Source organism: Pongo abelii, chromosome 14 (genome assembly GCF_028885655.2).
Source record: "Pongo abelii isolate AG06213 chromosome 14, NHGRI_mPonAbe1-v2.0_pri, whole genome shotgun sequence".
NCBI classification, from domain to species: Eukaryota; Metazoa; Chordata; class Mammalia; order Primates; family Hominidae; genus Pongo; species Pongo abelii.
The window spans coordinates 19,462,624-19,481,152 of NC_071999.2; positions in this window are offsets into that span (position 1 = coordinate 19,462,624).

Consider the following 18,529-nt stretch of genomic DNA (forward strand, 5'->3'; position numbering starts at 1 on the left):
TTGGAAACATTACGTTTGTAGAATCTGCAAGTGTTTATTCGGAGCACCTTGAGGCCTATGTTGGAAAAGGAAATATCTTCACATAAAAACTAGAGAGAAGGATTCTCAGAAACTTCTTTGTGATGAGTTCATTCAACTCACAGAGTTGAACCTACCAATTGATAGAGAAGTTTGGAAACACTCTTTTTGTAGAATCTGCAAGTGGATATTTGGAGCCGTTTGAGGCCTATGCTGGAAAAGGAAATATCTTCACATAAAAACTGAACAGAAGCATTCTCAGAAACTTCTTTGTGTTGAGTGCATTCAACTCACAGACTTGAACTTAGTTGTAGAAAGAGCAGTTTTGAAACACTCTTTTGGTAAAATCTGCAAGTGGTTATTTGGAGCACTTCGAGGCCTGTGCTTTGATATGGAATATCTTCACCTAAAAACTACAGAGAAGCATTCTCAGAAAGTACTTCATGATGCATTCGTTCAACTCACAGAGTTGAACCTTCCTTTTGAAAGAACAGTTTTGAAACACTCTTTTTGTAGAATCTGCAAGAGGATATTTGGAGCGTTTTGAGGCCTATGCTGGAAAAGGAAATATCTTCACCTAAAAACTAGACAGAAGCATTCTCAGAAACTTCCTTGTGTTGAGTGCATTCAACTCACCGACTTGAACTTACCTGTAGAAAGAGCAGTTTTCAAACACTCTTTTGGTAAAATCTGCAAGTGGTTATTTGGAGCACTTCGAGGCCTGTGCTGGGATATGGAATAGCTTCACCTAAAAACTACAGAGAAGCATTCTCAGAAAGTTCTTCACGATGCATTCATTCACCTCACAGAGTTGAACCTTCCTTTTGATAGAACAGTTTTGAAACACTCTTTTTGTAGAATCTGCAAGAGGATATTTGGAGCGTTTTGAGGCCTATGCTGGAAAAGGAAATATCTTCACCTAAAAACTAGACAGAAGCATTCTCAGAAACTTCTGTGTGATGAGTGCATTCAACTCACAGACTTGAACGTTTCTTTTGATAGAACAGTTTGGAAACATTACGTTTGTAGAATCTGCAAGTGTTTATTCGGAGCACCTTGAGGCCTATGTTGGAAAAGGAAATATCTTCACATAAAAACTAGAGAGAAGGATTCTCAGAAACTTCTTTGTGATGAGTTCATTCAACTCACAGAGTGGAACCTACCAATTGATAGAGAAGTTTGGAAACACTCTTTTTGTAGAATCTGCAAGTGGATATTTGGAGCCGTTTGAGGCCTATGCTGGAAAAGGAAATATCTTCACATAAAAACTGAACAGAAGCATTCTCAGAAACTTCTTTGTGTTGAGTGCATTCAACTCACAGACTTGAACTTACCTGTAGAAAGAGCAGTTTTGAAACACTCTTTTGGTAAAATCTGCAAGTGGTTATTTGGAGCACTTCAAGGCCTGTGCTGGGATATGGAATATCTTCACCTAAAAACTACAGAGAAGCATTCTCAGAAAGTTCTTCACGATGCATTCATTCACCTCACAGAGTTGAACCTTCCTTTTGATAGAACAGTTTTGAAACACTCTTTTTGTAGAATCTGCAAGAGGATATTTGGAGCGTTTTGAGTCCTATGCTGGAAAAGGAAATATCTTCACATAAAAACTAGAGAGAAGCATTCTCAGAAACTTCTGTGTGATGAGTGCATTCAACTCACAGACTTGAACGTTCCTTTTGATAGAACAGTTTGGAAACATTACGTTTGTAGAATCTGCAAGTGTTTATTCGGAGCACCTTGAGGCCTATGTTGGAAAAGGAAATATCTTCACATAAAAACTAGAGAGAAGGATTCTCAGAAACTTCTTTGTGATGAGTTCATTCAACTCACAGAGTGGAACCTACCAATTGATAGAGAAGTTTGGAAACACTCTTTTTGTAGAATCTGCAAGTGGATATTTGGAGCCGTTTGAGGCCTATGCTGGAAAAGGAAATATCTTCACATAAAAACTGAACAGAAGCATTCTCAGAAACTTCTTTGTGTTGAGTGCATTCAACTCACAGACTTGAACTTAGTTGTAGAAAGAGCAGTTTTGAAACACTCTTTTGGTAAAATCTGCAAGTGGTTATTTGGAGCACTTCGAGGCCTGTGCTTTGATATGGAATATCTTCACCTAAAAACTACAGAGAAGCCTTCTCAGAAAGTACTTCATGATGCATTCGTTCAACTCACAGAGTTGAACCTTCCTTTTGAAAGAACAGTTTTGAAACACTCTTTTTGTAGAATCTGCAAGAGGATATTTGGAGCGTTTTGAGGCCTATGCTGGAAAAGGAAATATCTTCACCTAAAAACTAGACAGAAGCATTCTCAGAAACTTCTGTGTGATGAGTGCATTCAACTCACAGACTTGAACGTTTCTTTTGATAGAACAGTTTGGAAACATTACGTTTGTAGAATCTGCAAGTGTTTATTCGGAGCACCTTGAGGCCTATGTTGGAAAAGGAAATATCTTCACATAAAAACTAGAGAGAAGGATTCTCAGAAACTTCTTTGTGATGAGTTCATTCAACTCACAGAGTTGAACCTACCAATTGATAGAGAAGTTTGGAAACACTCTTTTTGTAGAATCTGCAAGTGGATATTTGGAGCCGTTTGAGGCCTATGCTGGAAAAGGAAATATCTTCACATAAAAACTGAACAGAAGCATTCTCAGAAACTTCCTTGTGTTGAGTGCATTCAACTCACAGACTTGAACTTACCTGTAGAAAGAGCAGTTTTCAAACACTCTTTTGGTAAAATCTGCAAGTGGTTATTTGGAGCACTTCGAGGCCTGTGCTGGGATATGGAATAGCTTCACCTAAAAACTACAGAGAAGCATTCTCAGAAAGTTCTTCACGATGCATTCATTCAACTCACAGAGTTGAATCTTCCTTTTCATAGAACAGTTTTGAAACACTCTTTTTGTAGAATCTGCAAGAGGATATTTGGAGCGTTTTGAGGCCTATGCTGGAAAAGGAAATATCTTCACCTAAAAACTAGACAGAAGCATTCTCAGAAACTTCTGTGTGATGAGTGCATTCAACTCACAGACTTGAACGTTTCTTTTGATAGAACAGTTTGGAAACATTACGTTTGTAGAATCTGCAAGTGTTTATTCGGAGCACCTTGAGGCCTATGTTGGAAAAGGAAATATCTTCACATAAAAACTAGAGAGAAGGATTCTCAGAAACTTCTTTGTGATGAGTTCATTCAACTCACAGAGTTGAACCTACCAATTGATAGAGAAGTTTGGAAACACTCTTTTTGTAGAATCTGCAAGTGGATATTTGGAGCCGTTTGAGGCCTATGCTGGAAAAGGAAATATCTTCACATAAAAACTGAACAGAAGCATTCTCAGAAACTTCTTTGTCTTGAGTGCATTCAACTCACAGACTTGAACTTAGTTGTAGAAAGAGCAGTTTTGAAACACTCTTTTGGTAAAATCTGCAAGTGGTTATTTGGAGCACTTCGAGGCCTGTGCTTTGATATGGAATATCTTCACCTAAAAACTACAGAGAAGCATTCTCAGAAAGTACTTCATGATGCATTCGTTCAACTCACAGGGTTGAACCTTCCTTTTGAAAGAACAGTTTTGAAACACTCTTTTTGTAGAATCTGCAAGAGGATATTTGGAGCGTTTTGAGGCCTATGCTGGAAAAGGAAATATCTTCACCTAAAAACTAGACAGAAGCATTCTCAGAAACTTCTGTGTGATGAGTGCATTCAACTCACAGACTTGAACGTTTCTTTTGATAGAACAGTTTGGAAACATTACGTTTGTAGAATCTGCAAGTGTTTATTCGGAGCACCTTGAGGCCTATGTTGGAAAAGGAAATATCTTCACATAAAAACTAGAGAGAAGGATTCTCAGAAACTTCTTTGTGATGAGTTCATTCAACTCACAGAGTTGAACCTACCAATTGATAGAGAAGTTTGGAAACACTCTTTTTGTAGAATCTGCAAGTGGATATTTGGAGCCGTTTGAGGCCTATGCTGGAAAAGGAAATATCTTCACATAAAAACTGAACAGAAGCATTCTCAGAAACTTCCTTGTGTTGAGTGCATTCAACTCACAGACTTGAACTTACCTGTAGAAAGAGCAGTTTTCAAACACTCTTTTGGTAAAATCTGCAAGTGGTTATTTGGAGCACTTCGAGGCCTGTGCTGGGATATGGAATAGCTTCACCTAAAAACTACAGAGAAGCATTCTCAGAAAGTTCTTCACGATGCATTCATTCACCTCACAGAGTTGAACCTTCCTTTTGATAGAACAGTTTTGAAACACTCTTTTTGTAGAATCTGCAAGAGGATATTTGGAGCGTTTTGAGGCCTATGCTGGAAAAGGAAATATCTTCACCTGAAAACTAGACAGAAGCATTCTCAGAAACTTCTGTGTGATGAGTGCATTCAACTCACAGACTTGAACGTTTCTTTTGATAGAACAGTTTGGAAACATTACGTTTGTAGAATCTGCAAGTGTTTATTCGGAGCACCTTGAGGCCTATGTTGGAAAAGGAAATATCTTCACATAAAAACTAGAGAGAAGGATTCTCAGAAACTTCTTTGTGATGAGTTCATTCAACTCACAGAGTTGAACCTACCAATTGATAGAGAAGTTTGGAAACACTCTTTTTGTAGAATCTGCAAGTGGATATTTGGAGCCGTTTGAGGCCTATGCTGGAAAAGGAAATATCTTCACATAAAAACTGAACAGAAGCATTCTCAGAAACTTCTTTGTGTCGAGTGCATTCAACTCACAGACTTGAACTTACCTGTAGAAAGAGCAGTTTTGAAACACTCTTTTGGTAAAATCTGCAAGTGGTTATTTGGAGCACTTCGAGGCCTGTGCTGGGATATGGAATATCTTCACCTAAAAACTACAGAGAAGCTTTCTCAGAAAGTTCTTCACGATGCATTCATTCAACTCACAGAGTTGAACCTTCCTTTTGATAGAACAGTTTTGAAACACTCTTTTTGTAGAATCTGCAAGAGGATATTTGGAGCGTTTTGAGGCCTATGCTGGAAAAGGAAATATCTTCACCTTAAAACTAGACAGAAGCATCCTCAGAAACTTCTGTGTGATGAGTGCATTCAACTCACAGACTTGAAGGTTTCTTTTGATAGAACAGTTTGGAAACATTACGTTTGTAGAATCTGCAAGTGTTTATTCGGAGCACCTTGAGGCCTATGTTGGAAAAGGAAATATCTTCACATAAAAACTAGAGAGAAGGATTCTCAGAAACTTCTTTGTGATGAGTTCATTCAACTCACAGAGTTGAACCTACCAATTGATGATAGAGAAGTTTGGAAACACTCTTTTTGTAGAATCTGCAAGTGGATATTTGGAGCCGTTTGAGGCCTATGCTGGAAAAGGAAATATCTTCACATAAAAACTGAACAGAAGCATTCTCAGAAACTTCTTTGTGTTGAGTGCATTCAACCCACAGACTTGAACTTACCTGTAGAAAGAGCAGTTTTGAAACACTCTTTTGGTGAAATCTGCAAGTGGTTATTTGGAGCACTTCGAGACCTGTGCTGGGATATGGAATATCTTCACCTAAAAACTACAGAGAAGCATTCTCAGAAAGTTCTTCACGATGCATTCATTCAACTCAGAGTTGAAACTTCCTTTTGATAGAACAGTTTTGAAACACTCTTTTTGTAGAATCTGCAAGAGGATATTTGGAGCGTTTTGAGGCCTATGCTGGAAAAGGAAATATCTTCACCTAAAAACTAGACAGAAGCATTCTCAGAAACTTCTGTGTGATGAGTGCATTCAACTCACAGACTTGAACGTTTCTTTTGATAGAACAGTTTGGAAACATTACGTTTGTAGAATCTGCAAGTGTTTATTCGGAGCACCTTGAGGCCTATGTTGGAAAAGGAAATATCTTCACATAAAAACTAGAGAGAAGGATTCTCAGAAACTTCTTTGTGATGAGTTCATTCAACTCACAGAGTTGAACCTACCAATTGATAGAGAAGTTTGGAAACACTCTTTTTGTAGAATCTGCAAGTGGATATTTGGAGCCGTTTGAGGCCTATGCTGGAAAAGGAAATATCTTCACATAAAAACTGAACAGAAGCATTCTCAGAAACTTCTTTGTGTTGAGTGCATTCAACTCACAGACTTGAACTTACCTGTAGAAAGAGCAGTTTTGAAACACTCTTTTGGTAAAATCTGCAAGTGGTTATTTGGAGCACTTCGAGGCCTGTGCTGGGATATGGAATATCTTCACCTAAAAACTACAGAGAAGCATTCTCAGAAAGTTCTTCACGATGCATTCATTCAACTCACAGAGTTGAACCTTCCTTTTGATAGAACAGTTTTGAAACACTCTTTTTGTAGAATCTGCAAGAGGATATTTGGAGCGTTTTGAGGCCTATGCTGGAAAAGGAAATATCATCACCTAAAAACTAGACAGAAGCATTCTCAGAAACTTCTGTGTGATGAGTGCATTCCACTCACAGACTTGAACGTTTCTTTTGATAGAACAGTTTGGAAACATTACGTTTGTAGAATCTGCAAGTGTATATTCGGAGCACCTTGAGGCCTATGTTGGAAAAGGAAATATCTTCACATAAAAACTAGAGAGAAGGATTCTCAGAAACTTCTTTGTGATGAGTTCATTCAACTCACAGAGTGGAACCTACCAATTGATAGAGAAGTTTGGAAACACTCTTTTTGTAGAATCTGCAAGTGGATATTTGGAGCCGTTTGAGGACTATGCTGGAAAAGGAAATATCTTCACATAAAAACTGAACAGAAGCATTCTCAGAAACTTCTTTGTGTTGAGTGCATTCAACTCACAGACTTGAACTTAGTTGTAGAAAGAGCAGTTTTGAAACACTCTTTTGGTAAAATCTGCAAGTGGTTATTTGGAGCACTTCGAGGCCTGTGCTTTGATATGGAATATCTTCACCTAAAAACTACAGAGAAGCATTCTCAGAAAGTACTTCATGATGCATTCGTTCAACTCACAGAGATGAACCTTCCTTTTGAAAGAACAGTTTTGAAACACTCTTTTTGTAGAATCTGCAAGAGGATATTTGGAGCGTTTTGAGGCCTATGCTGGAAAAGGAAATATCTTCACCTAAAAACTAGACAGAAGCATTCTCAGAAACTTCTGTGTGATGAGTGCATTCAACTCACAGACTTGAACGTTTCTTTTGATAGAACAGTTTGGAAACATTACGTTTGTAGAATCTGCAAGTGTTTATTCGGAGCGCCTTGAGGCCTATGTTGGAAAAGGAAATATCTTCACATAAAAACTAGAGAGAAGGATTCTCAGAAACTTCTTTGTGATGAGTTCATTCAACTCACAGAGTTGAACCTACCAATTGATAGAGAAGTTTGGAAACACTCTTTTTGTAGAATCTGCAAGTGGATATTTGGAGCCGTTTGAGGCCTATGCTGGAAAAGGAAATATCTTCACATAAAAACTGAACAGAAGCATTCTCAGAAACTTCTTTGTGTTGAGTGCATTCAACTCACAGACTTGAACTTACCTGTAGAAAGAGCAGTTTTGAAACACTCTTTTGGTAAAATCTGCAAGTGGTTATTTGGAGCACTTCGAGGCCTGTGCTGGGATATGGAATATCTTCACCTAAAAACTACAGAGAAGCATTCTCAGAAAGTTCTTCACGATGCATTCATTCAACTCACAGAGTTGAACCTTCCTTTTGATAGAACAGTTTTGAAACACTCTTTTTGTAGAATCTGCAAGAGGATATTTGGAGCGTTTTGAGGCCTATGCTGGAAAAGGAAATATCTTCACCTAAAAACTAGACAGAAGCATCCTCAGAAACTTCTGTGTGATGAGTGCATTCAACTCACAGACTTGAAGGTTTCTTTTGATAGAACAGTTTGGAAACATTACGTTTGTAGAATCTGCAAGTGTTTATTCGGAGCACCTTGAGGCCTATGTTGGAAAAGGAAATATCTTCACATAAAAACTAGAGAGAAGGATTCTCAGAAACTTCTTTGTGATGAGTTCATTCAACTCACAGAGTTGAACCTACCAATTGATGATAGAGAAGTTTGGAAACACTCTTTTTGTAGAATCTGCAAGTGGATATTTGGAGCCGTTTGAGGCCTATGCTGGAAAAGGAAATATCTTCACATAAAAACTGAACAGAAGCATTCTCAGAAACTTCTTTGTGTTGAGTGGGTTCAACTCACAGACTTGAACTTACCTGTAGAAAGAGCAGTTTTGAAACACTCTTTTGGTAAAATCTGCAAGTGGTTATTTGGAGCACTTCGAGGCCTGTGCTGGGATATGGAATATCTTCACCTAAAAACTACAGAGAAGCATTCTCAGAAAGTTCTTCACGATGCATTCATTCAACTCACAGAGTTGAACCTTCCTTTCGATAGAACAGTTTTGAAACACTCTTTTTGTAGAATCTGCAAGAGGATATTTGGAGCGTTTTGAGGCCTATGCTGGAAAAGGAAATATCTTCACCTAAAAACTAGACAGAAGCATTCTCAGAAACTTCTGTGTGATGAGTGCATTCAACTCACAGACTTGAACGTTTCTTTTGATAGAACAGTTTGGAAACATTACGTTTGTAGAATCTGTAAGTGTTTATTCGGAGCACCTTGAGGCCTATGTTGGAAAAGGAAATATCTTCACATAAAAACTAGAGAGAAGGATTCTCAGAAACTTCTTTGTGATGAGTTCATTCAACTCACAGAGTTGAACCTACCAATTGATAGAGAAGTTTGGAAACACTCTTTTTGTAGAATCTGCAAGTGGATATTTGGAGCCGTTTGAGGCCTATGCTGGAAAAGGAAATATCTTCACATAAAAACTGAACAGAAGCATTCTCAGAAACTTCTTTGTGTTGAGTGCATTCAACTCACAGACTTGAACTTAGTTGTAGAAAGAGCAGTTTTGAAACACTCTTTTGGTAAAATCTGCAAGTGGTTATTTGGAGCACTTCGAGGCCTGTGCTTTGATATGGAATATCTTCACCTAAAAACTACAGAGAAGCATTCTCAGAAAGTACTTCATGATGCATTCGTTCAACTCACAGAGTTGAACCTTCCTTTTGAAAGAACAGTTTTGAAACACTCTTTTTGTAGAATCTGCAAGAGGATATTTGGAGCGTTTTGAGGCCTATGCTGGAAAAGGAAATATCTTCACCTAAAAACTAGACAGAAGCATTCTCAGAAACTTCCTTGTGTTGAGTGCATTCAACTCACCGACTTGAACTTACCTGTAGAAAGAGCAGTTTTCAAACACTCTTTTGGTAAAATCTGCAAGTGGTTATTTGGAGCACTTCGAGGCCTGTGCTGGGATATGGAATAGCTTCACCTAAAAACTACAGAGAAGCATTCTCAGAAAGTTCTTCACGATGCATTCATTCACCTCACAGAGTTGAACCTTCCTTTTGATAGAACAGTTTTGAAACACTCTTTTTGTAGAATCTGCAAGAGGATATTTGGAGCGTTTTGAGGCCTATGCTGGAAAAGGAAATATCTTCACCTAAAAACTAGACAGAAGCATTCTCAGAAACTTCTGTGTGATGAGTGCATTCAACTCACAGACTTGAACGTTTCTTTTGATAGAACAGTTTGGAAACATTACGTTTGTAGAATCTGCAAGTGTTTATTCGGAGCACCTTGAGGCCTATGTTGGAAAAGGAAATATCTTCACATAAAAACTAGAGAGAAGGATTCTCAGAAACTTCTTTGTGATGAGTTCATTCAACTCACAGAGTGGAACCTACCAATTGATAGAGAAGTTTGGAAACACTCTTTTTGTAGAATCTGCAAGTGGATATTTGGAGCCGTTTGAGGCCTATGCTGGAAAAGGAAATATCTTCACATAAAAACTGAACAGAAGCATTCTCAGAAACTTCTTTGTGTTGAGTGCATTCAACTCACAGACTTGAACTTACCTGTAGAAAGAGCAGTTTTGAAACACTCTTTTGGTAAAATCTGCAAGTGGTTATTTGGAGCACTTCAAGGCCTGTGCTGGGATATGGAATATCTTCACCTAAAAACTACAGAGAAGCATTCTCAGAAAGTTCTTCACGATGCATTCATTCACCTCACAGAGTTGAACCTTCCTTTTGATAGAACAGTTTTGAAACACTCTTTTTGTAGAATCTGCAAGAGGATATTTGGAGCGTTTTGAGTCCTATGCTGGAAAAGGAAATATCTTCACATAAAAACTAGAGAGAAGCATTCTCAGAAACTTCTGTGTGATGAGTGCATTCAACTCACAGACTTGAACGTTCCTTTTGATAGAACAGTTTGGAAACATTACGTTTGTAGAATCTGCAAGTGTTTATTCGGAGCACCTTGAGGCCTATGTTGGAAAAGGAAATATCTTCACATAAAAACTAGAGAGAAGGATTCTCAGAAACTTCTTTGTGATGAGTTCATTCAACTCACAGAGTGGAACCTACCAATTGATAGAGAAGTTTGGAAACACTCTTTTTGTAGAATCTGCAAGTGGATATTTGGAGCCGTTTGAGGCCTATGCTGGAAAAGGAAATATCTTCACATAAAAACTGAACAGAAGCATTCTCAGAAACTTCTTTGTGTTGAGTGCATTCAACTCACAGACTTGAACTTAGTTGTAGAAAGAGCAGTTTTGAAACACTCTTTTGGTAAAATCTGCAAGTGGTTATTTGGAGCACTTCGAGGCCTGTGCTTTGATATGGAATATCTTCACCTAAAAACTACAGAGAAGCCTTCTCAGAAAGTACTTCATGATGCATTCGTTCAACTCACAGAGTTGAACCTTCCTTTTGAAAGAACAGTTTTGAAACACTCTTTTTGTAGAATCTGCAAGAGGATATTTGGAGCGTTTTGAGGCCTATGCTGGAAAAGGAAATATCTTCACCTAAAAACTAGACAGAAGCATTCTCAGAAACTTCTGTGTGATGAGTGCATTCAACTCACAGACTTGAACGTTTCTTTTGATAGAACAGTTTGGAAACATTACGTTTGTAGAATCTGCAAGTGTTTATTCGGAGCACCTTGAGGCCTATGTTGGAAAAGGAAATATCTTCACATAAAAACTAGAGAGAAGGATTCTCAGAAACTTCTTTGTGATGAGTTCATTCAACTCACAGAGTTGAACCTACCAATTGATAGAGAAGTTTGGAAACACTCTTTTTGTAGAATCTGCAAGTGGATATTTGGAGCCGTTTGAGGCCTATGCTGGAAAAGGAAATATCTTCACATAAAAACTGAACAGAAGCATTCTCAGAAACTTCCTTGTGTTGAGTGCATTCAACTCACAGACTTGAACTTACCTGTAGAAAGAGCAGTTTTCAAACACTCTTTTGGTAAAATCTGCAAGTGGTTATTTGGAGCACTTCGAGGCCTGTGCTGGGATATGGAATAGCTTCACCTAAAAACTACAGAGAAGCATTCTCAGAAAGTTCTTCACGATGCATTCATTCAACTCACAGAGTTGAATCTTCCTTTTCATAGAACAGTTTTGAAACACTCTTTTTGTAGAATCTGCAAGAGGATATTTGGAGCGTTTTGAGGCCTATGCTGGAAAAGGAAATATCTTCACCTAAAAACTAGACAGAAGCATTCTCAGAAACTTCTGTGTGATGAGTGCATTCAACTCACAGACTTGAACGTTTCTTTTGATAGAACAGTTTGGAAACATTACGTTTGTAGAATCTGCAAGTGTTTATTCGGAGCACCTTGAGGCCTATGTTGGAAAAGGAAATATCTTCACATAAAAACTAGAGAGAAGGATTCTCAGAAACTTCTTTGTGATGAGTTCATTCAACTCACAGAGTTGAACCTACCAATTGATAGAGAAGTTTGGAAACACTCTTTTTGTAGAATCTGCAAGTGGATATTTGGAGCCGTTTGAGGCCTATGCTGGAAAAGGAAATATCTTCACATAAAAACTGAACAGAAGCATTCTCAGAAACTTCTTTGTCTTGAGTGCATTCAACTCACAGACTTGAACTTAGTTGTAGAAAGAGCAGTTTTGAAACACTCTTTTGGTAAAATCTGCAAGTGGTTATTTGGAGCACTTCGAGGCCTGTGCTTTGATATGGAATATCTTCACCTAAAAACTACAGAGAAGCATTCTCAGAAAGTACTTCATGATGCATTCGTTCAACTCACAGGGTTGAACCTTCCTTTTGAAAGAACAGTTTTGAAACACTCTTTTTGTAGAATCTGCAAGAGGATATTTGGAGCGTTTTGAGGCCTATGCTGGAAAAGGAAATATCTTCACCTAAAAACTAGACAGAAGCATTCTCAGAAACTTCTGTGTGATGAGTGCATTCAACTCACAGACTTGAACGTTTCTTTTGATAGAACAGTTTGGAAACATTACGTTTGTAGAATCTGCAAGTGTTTATTCGGAGCACCTTGAGGCCTATGTTGGAAAAGGAAATATCTTCACATAAAAACTAGAGAGAAGGATTCTCAGAAACTTCTTTGTGATGAGTTCATTCAACTCACAGAGTTGAACCTACCAATTGATAGAGAAGTTTGGAAACACTCTTTTTGTAGAATCTGCAAGTGGATATTTGGAGCCGTTTGAGGCCTATGCTGGAAAAGGAAATATCTTCACATAAAAACTGAACAGAAGCATTCTCAGAAACTTCCTTGTGTTGAGTGCATTCAACTCACAGACTTGAACTTACCTGTAGAAAGAGCAGTTTTCAAACACTCTTTTGGTAAAATCTGCAAGTGGTTATTTGGAGCACTTCGAGGCCTGTGCTGGGATATGGAATAGCTTCACCTAAAAACTACAGAGAAGCATTCTCAGAAAGTTCTTCACGATGCATTCATTCACCTCACAGAGTTGAACCTTCCTTTTGATAGAACAGTTTTGAAACACTCTTTTTGTAGAATCTGCAAGAGGATATTTGGAGCGTTTTGAGGCCTATGCTGGAAAAGGAAATATCTTCACCTGAAAACTAGACAGAAGCATTCTCAGAAACTTCTGTGTGATGAGTGCATTCAACTCACAGACTTGAACGTTTCTTTTGATAGAACAGTTTGGAAACATTACGTTTGTAGAATCTGCAAGTGTTTATTCGGAGCACCTTGAGGCCTATGTTGGAAAAGGAAATATCTTCACATAAAAACTAGAGAGAAGGATTCTCAGAAACTTCTTTGTGATGAGTTCATTCAACTCACAGAGTTGAACCTACCAATTGATAGAGAAGTTTGGAAACACTCTTTTTGTAGAATCTGCAAGTGGATATTTGGAGCCGTTTGAGGCCTATGCTGGAAAAGGAAATATCTTCACATAAAAACTGAACAGAAGCATTCTCAGAAACTTCTTTGTGTCGAGTGCATTCAACTCACAGACTTGAACTTACCTGTAGAAAGAGCAGTTTTGAAACACTCTTTTGGTAAAATCTGCAAGTGGTTATTTGGAGCACTTCGAGGCCTGTGCTGGGATATGGAATATCTTCACCTAAAAACTACAGAGAAGCTTTCTCAGAAAGTTCTTCACGATGCATTCATTCAACTCACAGAGTTGAACCTTCCTTTTGATAGAACAGTTTTGAAACACTCTTTTTGTAGAATCTGCAAGAGGATATTTGGAGCGTTTTGAGGCCTATGCTGGAAAAGGAAATATCTTCACCTTAAAACTAGACAGAAGCATCCTCAGAAACTTCTGTGTGATGAGTGCATTCAACTCACAGACTTGAAGGTTTCTTTTGATAGAACAGTTTGGAAACATTACGTTTGTAGAATCTGCAAGTGTTTATTCGGAGCACCTTGAGGCCTATGTTGGAAAAGGAAATATCTTCACATAAAAACTAGAGAGAAGGATTCTCAGAAACTTCTTTGTGATGAGTTCATTCAACTCACAGAGTTGAACCTACCAATTGATGATAGAGAAGTTTGGAAACACTCTTTTTGTAGAATCTGCAAGTGGATATTTGGAGCCGTTTGAGGCCTATGCTGGAAAAGGAAATATCTTCACATAAAAACTGAACAGAAGCATTCTCAGAAACTTCTTTGTGTTGAGTGCATTCAACCCACAGACTTGAACTTACCTGTAGAAAGAGCAGTTTTGAAACACTCTTTTGGTGAAATCTGCAAGTGGTTATTTGGAGCACTTCGAGACCTGTGCTGGGATATGGAATATCTTCACCTAAAAACTACAGAGAAGCATTCTCAGAAAGTTCTTCACGATGCATTCATTCAACTCAGAGTTGAAACTTCCTTTTGATAGAACAGTTTTGAAACACTCTTTTTGTAGAATCTGCAAGAGGATATTTGGAGCGTTTTGAGGCCTATGCTGGAAAAGGAAATATCTTCACCTAAAAACTAGACAGAAGCATTCTCAGAAACTTCTGTGTGATGAGTGCATTCAACTCACAGACTTGAACGTTTCTTTTGATAGAACAGTTTGGAAACATTACGTTTGTAGAATCTGCAAGTGTTTATTCGGAGCACCTTGAGGCCTATGTTGGAAAAGGAAATATCTTCACATAAAAACTAGAGAGAAGGATTCTCAGAAACTTCTTTGTGATGAGTTCATTCAACTCACAGAGTTGAACCTACCAATTGATAGAGAAGTTTGGAAACACTCTTTTTGTAGAATCTGCAAGTGGATATTTGGAGCCGTTTGAGGCCTATGCTGGAAAAGGAAATATCTTCACATAAAAACTGAACAGAAGCATTCTCAGAAACTTCTTTGTGTTGAGTGCATTCAACTCACAGACTTGAACTTACCTGTAGAAAGAGCAGTTTTGAAACACTCTTTTGGTAAAATCTGCAAGTGGTTATTTGGAGCACTTCGAGGCCTGTGCTGGGATATGGAATATCTTCACCTAAAAACTACAGAGAAGCATTCTCAGAAAGTTCTTCACGATGCATTCATTCAACTCACAGAGTTGAACCTTCCTTTTGATAGAACAGTTTTGAAACACTCTTTTTGTAGAATCTGCAAGAGGATATTTGGAGCGTTTTGAGGCCTATGCTGGAAAAGGAAATATCATCACCTAAAAACTAGACAGAAGCATTCTCAGAAACTTCTGTGTGATGAGTGCATTCCACTCACAGACTTGAACGTTTCTTTTGATAGAACAGTTTGGAAACATTACGTTTGTAGAATCTGCAAGTGTATATTCGGAGCACCTTGAGGCCTATGTTGGAAAAGGAAATATCTTCACATAAAAACTAGAGAGAAGGATTCTCAGAAACTTCTTTGTGATGAGTTCATTCAACTCACAGAGTGGAACCTACCAATTGATAGAGAAGTTTGGAAACACTCTTTTTGTAGAATCTGCAAGTGGATATTTGGAGCCGTTTGAGGACTATGCTGGAAAAGGAAATATCTTCACATAAAAACTGAACAGAAGCATTCTCAGAAACTTCTTTGTGTTGAGTGCATTCAACTCACAGACTTGAACTTAGTTGTAGAAAGAGCAGTTTTGAAACACTCTTTTGGTAAAATCTGCAAGTGGTTATTTGGAGCACTTCGAGGCCTGTGCTTTGATATGGAATATCTTCACCTAAAAACTACAGAGAAGCATTCTCAGAAAGTACTTCATGATGCATTCGTTCAACTCACAGAGATGAACCTTCCTTTTGAAAGAACAGTTTTGAAACACTCTTTTTGTAGAATCTGCAAGAGGATATTTGGAGCGTTTTGAGGCCTATGCTGGAAAAGGAAATATCTTCACCTAAAAACTAGACAGAAGCATTCTCAGAAACTTCTGTGTGATGAGTGCATTCAACTCACAGACTTGAACGTTTCTTTTGATAGAACAGTTTGGAAACATTACGTTTGTAGAATCTGCAAGTGTTTATTCGGAGCGCCTTGAGGCCTATGTTGGAAAAGGAAATATCTTCACATAAAAACTAGAGAGAAGGATTCTCAGAAACTTCTTTGTGATGAGTTCATTCAACTCACAGAGTTGAACCTACCAATTGATAGAGAAGTTTGGAAACACTCTTTTTGTAGAATCTGCAAGTGGATATTTGGAGCCGTTTGAGGCCTATGCTGGAAAAGGAAATATCTTCACATAAAAACTGAACAGAAGCATTCTCAGAAACTTCTTTGTGTTGAGTGCATTCAACTCACAGACTTGAACTTACCTGTAGAAAGAGCAGTTTTGAAACACTCTTTTGGTAAAATCTGCAAGTGGTTATTTGGAGCACTTCGAGGCCTGTGCTGGGATATGGAATATCTTCACCTAAAAACTACAGAGAAGCATTCTCAGAAAGTTCTTCACGATGCATTCATTCAACTCACAGAGTTGAACCTTCCTTTTGATAGAACAGTTTTGAAACACTCTTTTTGTAGAATCTGCAAGAGGATATTTGGAGCGTTTTGAGGCCTATGCTGGAAAAGGAAATATCTTCACCTAAAAACTAGACAGAAGCATCCTCAGAAACTTCTGTGTGATGAGTGCATTCAACTCACAGACTTGAAGGTTTCTTTTGATAGAACAGTTTGGAAACATTACGTTTGTAGAATCTGCAAGTGTTTATTCGGAGCACCTTGAGGCCTATGTTGGAAAAGGAAATATCTTCACATAAAAACTAGAGAGAAGGATTCTCAGAAACTTCTTTGTGATGAGTTCATTCAACTCACAGAGTTGAACCTACCAATTGATGATAGAGAAGTTTGGAAACACTCTTTTTGTAGAATCTGCAAGTGGATATTTGGAGCCGTTTGAGGCCTATGCTGGAAAAGGAAATATCTTCACATAAAAACTGAACAGAAGCATTCTCAGAAACTTCTTTGTGTTGAGTGGATTCAACTCACAGACTTGAACTTACCTGTAGAAAGAGCAGTTTTGAAACACTCTTTTGGTAAAATCTGCAAGTGGTTATTTGGAGCACTTCGAGGCCTGTGCTGGGATATGGAATATCTTCACCTAAAAACTACAGAGAAGCATTCTCAGAAAGTTCTTCACGATGCATTCATTCAACTCACAGAGTTGAACCTTCCTTTCGATAGAACAGTTTTGAAACACTCTTTTTGTAGAATCTGCAAGAGGATATTTGGAGCGTTTTGAGGCCTATGCTGGAAAAGGAAATATCTTCACCTAAAAACTAGACAGAAGCATTCTCAGAAACTTCTGTGTGATGAGTGCATTCAACTCACAGACTTGAACGTTTCTTTTGATAGAACAGTTTGGAAACATTACGTTTGTAGAATCTGTAAGTGTTTATTCGGAGCACCTTGAGGCCTATGTTGGAAAAGGAAATATCTTCACATAAAAACTAGAGAGAAGGATTCTCAGAAACTTCTTTGTGATGAGTTCATTCAACTCACAGAGTTGAACCTACCAATTGATAGAGAAGTTTGGAAACACTCTTTTTGTAGAATCTGCAAGTGGATATTTGGAGCCGTTTGAGGCCTATGCTGGAAAAGGAAATATCTTCACATAAAAACTGAACAGAAGCATTCTCAGAAACTTCTTTGTGTTGAGTGCATTCAACTCACAGACTTGAACTTAGTTGTAGAAAGAGCAGTTTTGAAACACTCTTTTGGTAAAATCTGCAAGTGGTTATTTGGAGCACTTCGAGGCCTGTGCTTTGATATGGAATATCTTCACCTAAAAACTACAGAGAAGCATTCTCAGAAAGTACTTCATGATGCATTCGTTCAACTCACAGAGTTGAACCTTCCTTTTGAAAGAACAGTTTTGAAACACTCTTTTTGTAGAATCTGCAAGAGGATATTTGGAGCGTTTTGAGGCCTATGCTGGAAAAGGAAATATCTTCACCTAAAAACTAGACAGAAGCATTCTCAGAAACTTCCTTGTGTTGAGTGCATTCAACTCACCGACTTGAACTTACCTGTAGAAAGAGCAGTTTTCAAACACTCTTTTGGTAAAATCTGCAAGTGGTTATTTGGAGCACTTCGAGGCCTGTGCTGGGATATGGAATAGCTTCACCTAAAAACTACAGAGAAGCATTCTCAGAAAGTTCTTCACGATGCATTCATTCACCTCACAGAGTTGAACCTTCCTTTTGATAGAACAGTTTTGAAACACTCTTTTTGTAGAATCTGCAAGAGGATATTTGGAGCGTTTTGAGGCCTATGCTGGAAAAGGAAATATCTTCACCTAAAAACTAGACAGAAGCATTCTCAGAAACTTCTGTGTGATGAGTGCATTCAACTCACAGACTTGAACGTTTCTTTTGATAGAACAGTTTGGAAACATTACGTTTGTAGAATCTGCAAGTGTTTATTCGGAGCACCTTGAGGCCTATGTTGGAAAAGGAAATATCTTCACATAAAAACTAGAGAGAAGGATTCTCAGAAACTTCTTTGTGATGAGTTCATTCAACTCACAGAGTGGAACCTACCAATTGATAGAGAAGTTTGGAAACACTCTTTTTGTAGAATCTGCAAGTGGATATTTGGAGCCGTTTGAGGCCTATGCTGGAAAAGGAAATATCTTCACATAAAAACTGAACAGAAGCATTCTCAGAAACTTCTTTGTGTTGAGTGCATTCAACTCACAGACTTGAACTTACCTGTAGAAAGAGCAGTTTTGAAACACTCTTTTGGTAAAATCTGCAAGTGGTTATTTGGAGCACTTCAAG